Raw genomic sequence first — 9,204 nt, 5'->3', positions numbered from 1 at the left:
GTGGATGTGGCGCGCCTGCCTCCCTTTTTGTTCTGTCCTGAGGTTACCGGCAGTCGGCGGACGCTTTTTTGACCGCCCAGGATAGAAATGCCCAACACGACTTGCTCCAATGATACTACTCGCATCTAGAATTAGTTCATCTTTAGTTCCTTTAATTTATCTTAAAATAAAATTATTCTATAATAATTATTTGAAAACTAAAAGAATAAATATACTATTGTTGTGTTTGAGAGAAGCCAAGAAGAGATTAAGAAGATACGCAAAACGAGATGGGCTATTAACGCATAATTAATTCAGTATTAATTATTTTAATTTCGGAATAGCTATCCATCTCCTGACAGATTTGTATGGCTTATTCTTGTTTTTTTTTCTGTCGGATGTATTTTAAATTCACGCCACACTGAGATTCGTGCATGGCATGAGAAAAAAAAAACTCTTATACGTACCATGACTCGAATCCGTGATTTTTAACTCATCCCTTTTACTGAGCTAACTTATTTTTATGAGTACAGTGCACAGGCGGTACTTAAACTTGTAGCGGTGTGTCATCTAGATCCTTAAACTCTCAAAATACATATCCAAGTCCCATAACTTATCATAATGTATCATCTAGATCCCAAATCACCATATCCCCTTCAGGATCCTATGTGGTGCTGATGTGGCATGTCACACGGACACGACGTGGCATAATTTTGACTGACAAATGGGACCCATTTAGAAATTTTCTTTTTTCTTTTTTTCTTCTATTGTATTTTCCTTTCTTCTCCTTTCTCTGTGACCCAAGCAGAAGAAAGGAAAAAAGAAAAATGAGAAGAAAATGGAAAAGAAAAAGAAAAGAAGAAAAAAAAGGACACGTCACGTACATGTGGCAGGTCACATCAGCGCCATGTAGGATCCAACAGGAGATGTGTCGATTTGGGACTTAGATGATACACTTTGACAAGTTCTAGGATCGATATGCACTCTGAGAGTTTGGGGACCTAGATGAAATATCGCTACAAGTTTAAGAACCGTCCGTTCGTGTACTTTACTCTATTGTTATAGTTACATATAGTTTACACCTAAATTACATTTGTAATTATATTACATGCTAGTTATAATTACACTATGATATGAAAGATTTTTTGTAGTATTTTCAGTCGCATGTTGGTTAGGCAGTTCCTATATTTTAGGCGGAGTAAGGGCGTACAATAAAAAAAATCCGGCAGACCAGAAAAATGTAGTACAAAAATATTATGTTTGCCAACGTACGTTGGACTCGGAATGATTGAAGTCTAACACTGAATCCAGTGGAATATTACTGTTAAGAGGAGAAATATTATGCTTCCAGAAGGCTGGGTACAATTCCATGGCCATTTGTTATTTTTCGTGGGCTTCTCGAATCTGGACAGCACGTGCGAAAGCAAGTAAGCAACCCACTCCACGACTGTATAAATTCAGAAGGGAACATCATCCCAATCTTGCCAATAACCAAGCTGTCTCATATACTATTATTATTAAACGGTGACTACTGGCCAGTAGCGGCTAGAAGATGGATAATTTCTAACCTTTACTTAAAATATATACTCCCTCCGTTTCACGATGTAAGTCGTTCTAGTATTTCCCATATTTATATTGATGTTAATAAATCTATTAACATCAGTATTTCGCTTTAAAAAATCTAGTAAGTACTTTTAGCGTTTAAATCTATCTATCTATCTATCTATCTATTATATACTAAAAGTCCATTAAACTTCCTACAAGCGCTCTCAAGCCGCCACGTGGCACTTCTACAAACGCTCCTAGACCGCCACGTAGTAATGCCTAATCTCACCGTCGATTTTCACTTAAATCGGTGGACCCGAAAATTTGGACCATTAGATTAGATTAGATCTATTTTATTTAAAAAGAAACTAATACCTTACCGTTGGCCCAAAAAAAAGTAAGAATTCCATAAGTACGTACGTACGGCTTAAAACAATAAAACTCAAATACTGTTCATCGGTTCCGGTTCGCTGGGAAAATAAATATAAGTACGTAAGATCAGGAAAGAGCAATCGAGCTTATGCTGCTAACCTACGAGGCTACGATTCGTCAGGAAGGAAAAAACCATGCCAGCGTATTTACGATGAAAAAATTTAAAGCAACGTGTAAACAAATAAAGCCAAAAAATAAACGTACGTAGTACCATCGAAATAAATCGAAAATAGAAACGTATGTAGTTACTAGAAAAAGCTCGTGCGTTAAAGCTATTTTAATTTTATTATTAGTGTACGGTTTAGATAGAGTGAAATTGACTGGGGGAATTTGCTTAGATATTCTTTTTACAAAATCACGAGCTACAATTATAGGACTGATCGTCTTAAATTAGCATGCAAGTTTTTTAAAGTGATTTCTTATATGACTCCCGTATTTGTAAAAACAAACAAAATTAAAAACCGACTCAAACACGGACCTGTATTTCTAAAAAGCGATTGAACTTAAAAACTGACTCAAACACAGATGACGTATCAAAGTACCGGCAAAAACATATTCAATCTATCTATCTATGATATACTAAAAGTCTATTAAACTTACTACAAACGCTCTCAAGCCGCCACGTGGGACTCCTACAGATGTTCCGATATCGCCACACGGCAATCTAATAAATTGGTGGACCCATTATTTCTAACTATTAGATTTATGTTTAAAAGAAAAAAAAGACCCCATAACCCACCTCCCTCTTCTCTTCCCACACCAGCCCGTCTTTTAAATTGGTGGACCCATTATTTCTAACTATTAGATTTATCTTTAAAAGAAAAAAAAGACCCCATAACCCACCTCCCTCTTCTCTTCCTGCACCAGCCCGTCTTTCAAATTTGTGGACCCATTATTTCTAACTATTAGATTTATCTTTAAAAGAAAAAAAAGACCCCATAACCCACCTCCCTCTTCTCTTCCCACGCCAGCCCGTCTTTCCAATATGTACATACATATGTACATTCCTCCTCCCTCCCCTCCTATCGATTCTCCCCTTCTTTCCTTCTTTCTTTTCTTTAGTTATTAAAATTCTAAAAATTAATAAACTTTAAATAAAAATAATTTACCAAAAAAATTTAGTCATGACTTTTAAATAGATATAAATCTATTTCTTCCGTATTACTGTTTCCGTTAAATAAATTAGATCTACGATGTAAAAAATAAAAAATAAATAAAATGTTAGTAACATAAAAAAATATATCCTGACCTTTTGCCATGCCATCCCAACGATTAAAAGGTCTATGAAGAAAATAGATGATATAGATCATATCATCATATATCACTTAAAAAAGATAATTATATTATAACCGTAATATCACAATATAAAATAATTTAATTCTAATAGTCCCTCCAAAAAATACCTCCTTTATAATGTTATCTTTTTATGAAACAAAATAATGTTAATTAAATCTATCATGAAAGTTATTTTGACATTATTATATGTTTAATATTCAAAGCAATCTACGGTATCGCAAAATAAAATATTTTAATTGTGATTAGCATTTAGAAAAAATATTATCATCATTCTAAAATATCAATATCAATATGTACAAACAATCTTAATAAATCTGTCAGAAAAAAAAGACTATGATACCCCTTATTAATTAAAAAGTACGTATATGGTGAGAAGGTGGTTAGGGTAAGATTGGGTAAACAATAAATGTTAGTTGTTTGGATAGGACAAGTAGTACTACTCTAAAATCCCTTATATTTTGAAACAAAATTTAACTTTCTCAGATTTATGTGACGGGGTATAAATCTATCTTTAATTAGATGACATAGTTCTATTAGCTATATGCTTAATAGAAAATCTTAAATAAATTTATCCTAAAATCTACATAGAAAGCATAAACGCAATTATTACTTAAAGTTTAGAAATACCCATAGTACAAAATATATATAGTTTCATAGTAATCAACTTCATGGTGGAGACACAATATTTTCTCATAAATTCAAAGTTGCATGCTTTCACACAATTTTAGTTTACAATCTTTTATGCTGCAATGGTAATTAGAAGAATATCGATCATAACCAACATTTAAAGCAATCCCAAATAAATTCGAATAGAGTAGAGATGATATTTCAATAAAAAAATCACCTACACATGAACATTTGTAATAAAATTTCAAACAATTTAACAAGATGCCCACGCATGTGCGCGGGCTACCTTCCTAGTTTTATCCTAAAATATAAACACTTTAAACAATACCCACCCATCAGAACACTATGCATTAGCTCAAAGTACAATCTTACCAACAGATCACTTGATGGCTGCTAAATTAAGAACCAAACAACCTGATGCTAGAGGTAGATCATGGCCTTTCTTCGACCGGAGCTGATGGCAAAGAACACCCACTAGTACAGATCCTTCTATCTGTGACGAGCTCTAACATGCCTGGAAATAGCGGACCGTCACAAAAAAATCATCTCAATCGGGCTAAACAAGTGCCCGATTAAGATATGGTCGCACAGACATATTAGATGGACAGATGACACCTATCAGTGACGGGCCGTAGTTTAGACCCGATTGAGATAACATTCCATATCTCAAACGGGCTTGAAGTTGGGGCCCGTCACAGATGACCATCACCCGTGACGGGCACCAACTTTAGGCCCGATTGAGATAACATTCCATATCTCAAACGGGCCTTAAGTTGGGGCCCGTCACGGATGACCATCATCCGTGACGTGCACCAACTTAAGGCCCGTCACAGATGACTCATCAGTGACGGGCTATATACTAATCCCCGGTTGACATGACTTAATCACTTAATCTCTATTGGGCATTAATTAAAGCCTGTCACCGATGAGTATTTTTCCATTTTTCATATGAAATGTTTATATTTGTAAGTTGAACTATAGCAAAATAATTAACTTGCAGTATAATAATTCATTTTACGAGTCAAAATAATTTTACGGGTAGTAAATAATATCAAATGGAAAAGTCATCAACAACAAAGTTGTATAACTCATTAAGATTTATAACTTTTATTTTGGTCATTTTTCTATATAATATTTTTTGAACAGTTTGAATTTGAATTTGAAAATATGACAACTTCAAACAACATTTTCAAATATTAAATGATTTCAACTGAAAAAGTTATCACCAACAAAGTTGAATAACTCATCAAGATCTATAACTTTTATTTTGGCCATTTTTCTATATAATATTTTTTTTGAACCGTTTGAATTTGAATTTAAAAATATGATAACTTCAAACAACATTTTCAAATACAAAATGATTTCAACTGAAAAAGTTATCAACAACAAAGTTGAATAACTCATCAAGATCTAAAACTTTTATTTTGGTCATTTCTTCATCTGATAAAATATTAGTAACATTGTTCATAAATTTTACATATATGTGTATAATTTATAAAACCAGATAAGAGATATGTCAATTTTGTGAACAATGTTACTATCACTTTATCAAATGAATAAATGACCAAAATAAAAGTTATAGATCTTGATCAGTTATTCAACTTTGTTGTTGATAACTTTTTCAGTTGAAATCATTTAGTATTTGAAAATGTTGTTTGAAGTTGTCATATTTTTAAATTCAAATTCAAACGGTTAAAAAAATGTTATATAGAAAAATGACCAAAATAAAAGTTATAGATCTTGATGAGTTATTCAACTTTGTTGTTGATGACTTTTTCAGTTGAAGTCGTTCACTAACAAAAAAATCTATTTGAATTTCTCAAACTTTGAATTTCAAATTTCAAATTGTTTAAATAGAGTCAGATGGAGAAATGACCAAAATAAAAATTTTGCACCTTGATGAGCTCTACAACTTTGGTTTCGGTGACTTTTCCATTTGAAATCATTTATTAACCCTAATTTTTCTTCGAAGTTGTCAAATTTTGAAAATTCAAAATTTGAATTGTTCAAATAAACTTATTTGTACAAAGGACCGATACAATAGTTATAGATCTCGATGAGTTATACAATTTTGTTGTTTATGATTTTTGATGGTTGTGTATGTGAATGAATGTATATGAATGGGGGATGTTGGGGTGTGACATATCCCGGCCTAGGGCTTAATAGTATTAATAGAATACTCATAGCAACAAATTACAACTACTCTTATGGAAGCTGATCTCCAAAGATCAAGATATTAGCCAAGAATAAAATTTATTTACTTTTAGGATTATACTCATCAGTGAACTTCGTGCACACGAGTAAGGATAAAAGAAAAAGGATTGGCCTGGGAGGGCGGGACGACATGGCAAGGCTAGCCAAGAATAAAATTTATTTTTTTTTAGGATTATACTCATCAGTGACGGGCATTAACTTAGACCCGATTGAGATGACTCATATGTGACGGGCATTAACTTAGGCCCGATTGAGATGACTCATCTGTGACGGGGTATAGTTAATGCCCGTCACAGATAAGGGTCATCTGTGATCTGTGACGGGCTATAGTTTAGGCCCGATTAAGATAGGTCATCCGTGACGGGCTATAGTTTGACATGTCGTATGGGTCAAAACTATCAGTGACGGGCTTTAATTAGGGCCCGATTAAGATAGGTTCATCCGTGACGGCCGTTTGCCCGATTGAGATAACTTTTCACATCAGTGACTTCTAGCCTGTAACGGACGCCGTGCCCGATTGAGATGGGGGTTGCCGCCCGATTGAGATGATGGTATCCGTTCTAGTGACCAAACCGTCGAAGCTATTGGAGATGGTGAAAACTGTCAGAATTGGCGAAGACCGTTAGAAATAGCTAAGCCCAATTGAAGTAGGTGGGGAAGCATGCCAAAAGCGACAAAGACCGCCTATAGTGGAGAAGACCACTAAAGGTGATGAAAACCAACCGATAGTTAACTCGGATTGTAATAGCTCCCTCTTATTTGGCCTATTCAATGGATTAAGCAGCCTGACTACCATAACTAAATAAGGGGTTGCTATACCATAGGATCTCATCCGAACAAGATGATTCTACTAATGTATCAAATTCTGATACTTGTTGGTATCAAGTGCATCTATAAGGTATTAGGTGATACCTATAAAACATCATGTGATATTCATGGTATCCGATGAAACCACACAGGTATCGGTCAATATCCGTTGGTATCAAGCCTAATATCAACTAGTATCAGTCATTATTAGGTTGATTCTTAGATATCATGCAGTATCATGCCTCTACTTCTCTCATTCTTCCCTTCAATTCATTAATTCATCCTCTTCTCATCTCCACCAAATAATTTCACCTTAAATTTATCCTCTTCCTCCTCCTCCTTCAAGAAAATCTATAACATGTGAATGGAAGACAACATCTCCATGCCTTCACCAACCTCCCAGGCTCGGCTTCGACATTATCGCCATCACAAATGGTGCCGACCAGCAGTACTGCCTCCTCTCTCTCCTCGATCATCGGCGTTTGCGGCGGTGCCGAACGAGGTTGTGGACGAAGGGGAAGGGGCGAGGTTGTGGAGGAAGGGGAAGGGGAAAGGGAAGGGGAGGGAGAGCATACGGTGGCAACGGCGTGCGGCCACATGGAGATGCGGTAAAGGCATCACTCGCTCTTCATCTCGCCTCCTTCCTCGAACCACTTTTTTTTTACGAATGAATGGTGCCGTGCGGGATGTGGGTTGACGATTGTGAAGAGAACGAGGGGATCCCATCCTGCATAGTGGGGACGGGATCGGGACGGGCCAGGGATCCTATCAATTAGCATTTCCAAAAAATAATTATATAAAAGCTGTTATAAAGAGAACCTTAGGATATAAATGGACAACAAGGTTATGTAATAAGCAAGTTTTGGTAATATAATACACACTACTTATTGCCTTAGACCTACTCACAAAGAACTGTTGTTCTTCAACACTACTCCCCCCATCCTACTCCCTATGTTCCATTTTAAGTGAAACCATGAGTTTTTTACCGAACTTTGATTGTCTGTCTTATTTGAAATTTTTTTATAATTAGTATTTTTACTGTTATGAGATGATAAAGCATGAATAATACTTTATGCATGACTTATGCTTTTAATTTTTTCAAATTTTTTTCAAATAAGACGAACGATCAAAGTTTAGCACGGAAAATCATGGCTGCACTTAAAATAGAACATCTCCAATACAAAATTAGTTTCATTAAAACTTACAATTAATATATTTTGATAATATGTTTGTTTTGTATAAAAATAATATTGCTAGATTTTTCTATAAACTTGATCAAAATTAAAAAAGTTTGACTAGAATAAAAGCCAAAATGACTTATAATATGAAACGGAGGGAGTATATAAATAGACGCATCAAATATTGTTTATAAATAGACCCGAAACTCGACACTAAGATTATATGTGTAGTTGTATTGAAATTTGTTATTTATTAATATTTTGTTGATGATTAAGGCTTTACGATGTATTTCTCGGAATCCCTTGCAACATGTGGCTATTTCTCTAGTCTTTAACAAAACGAAAAAGGGCACAGGCAGCCACGTGCAAGTTAAACTGCAGATACTTGTTGTATGTGTTTTTAAAAATCTCTATTATGATTGATGCGTGCGACTTTTACGATTAAACAACTAGCTATATATGCTAATAAAGCTGTTCCTGGTTTATTTTCTGTGGAAGTAACTGTAATGATAAGTTGCTCCAGGCATGATAGCCTCGAGTGTCTCATGTGTGAATTCATTGGGCAAAAAGGAAGACTCCTTGGCTCACGAGGCATTTTATCGGCAAAAACTACTGCAAGTGGGCTAATCCATGATTATGACCGGAACACCTGACTAAAGCAACTAGCTAGTGATGGTGAAATATCACTGTGTCTTCTGCTGTAACCAATGCATATCCGGCCGCACGCTGCCACAACTGCAGAAAGCGCGCAATGCACGTCACCACAACAGCAATGCATTGTGAGACATATCTATATCAGAATAGATCGACTATTAACATGTACAGCATATCATATAATCACCCATCAATAATTATTAATTACAAACCACTATACCTCCAAAACTTAAATACAAATATAACACATCATCGCGCACTAGCAATTATTATGTGTTAATTAGAACTCATGTAAGCATGACATGTCATCTACAATTTATTATATTATAGAGCTCAACAAGCAAACATATTTTAAAATTATAATCTCCCATATCATTTTCACAATATTTAACAATATATATATCCATCGCTTCTATAATATTTAACATATATTTATTCATATATAATTTACAGCAAAATGTGGGGCATCATA

This window comes from Oryza sativa, chromosome 6 (genome assembly GCF_034140825.1).
Source record: "Oryza sativa Japonica Group chromosome 6, ASM3414082v1".
Classification (NCBI taxonomy): Eukaryota; Viridiplantae; Streptophyta; class Magnoliopsida; order Poales; family Poaceae; genus Oryza; species Oryza sativa.
Note: the sequence above shows the minus strand (reverse complement) of the source record.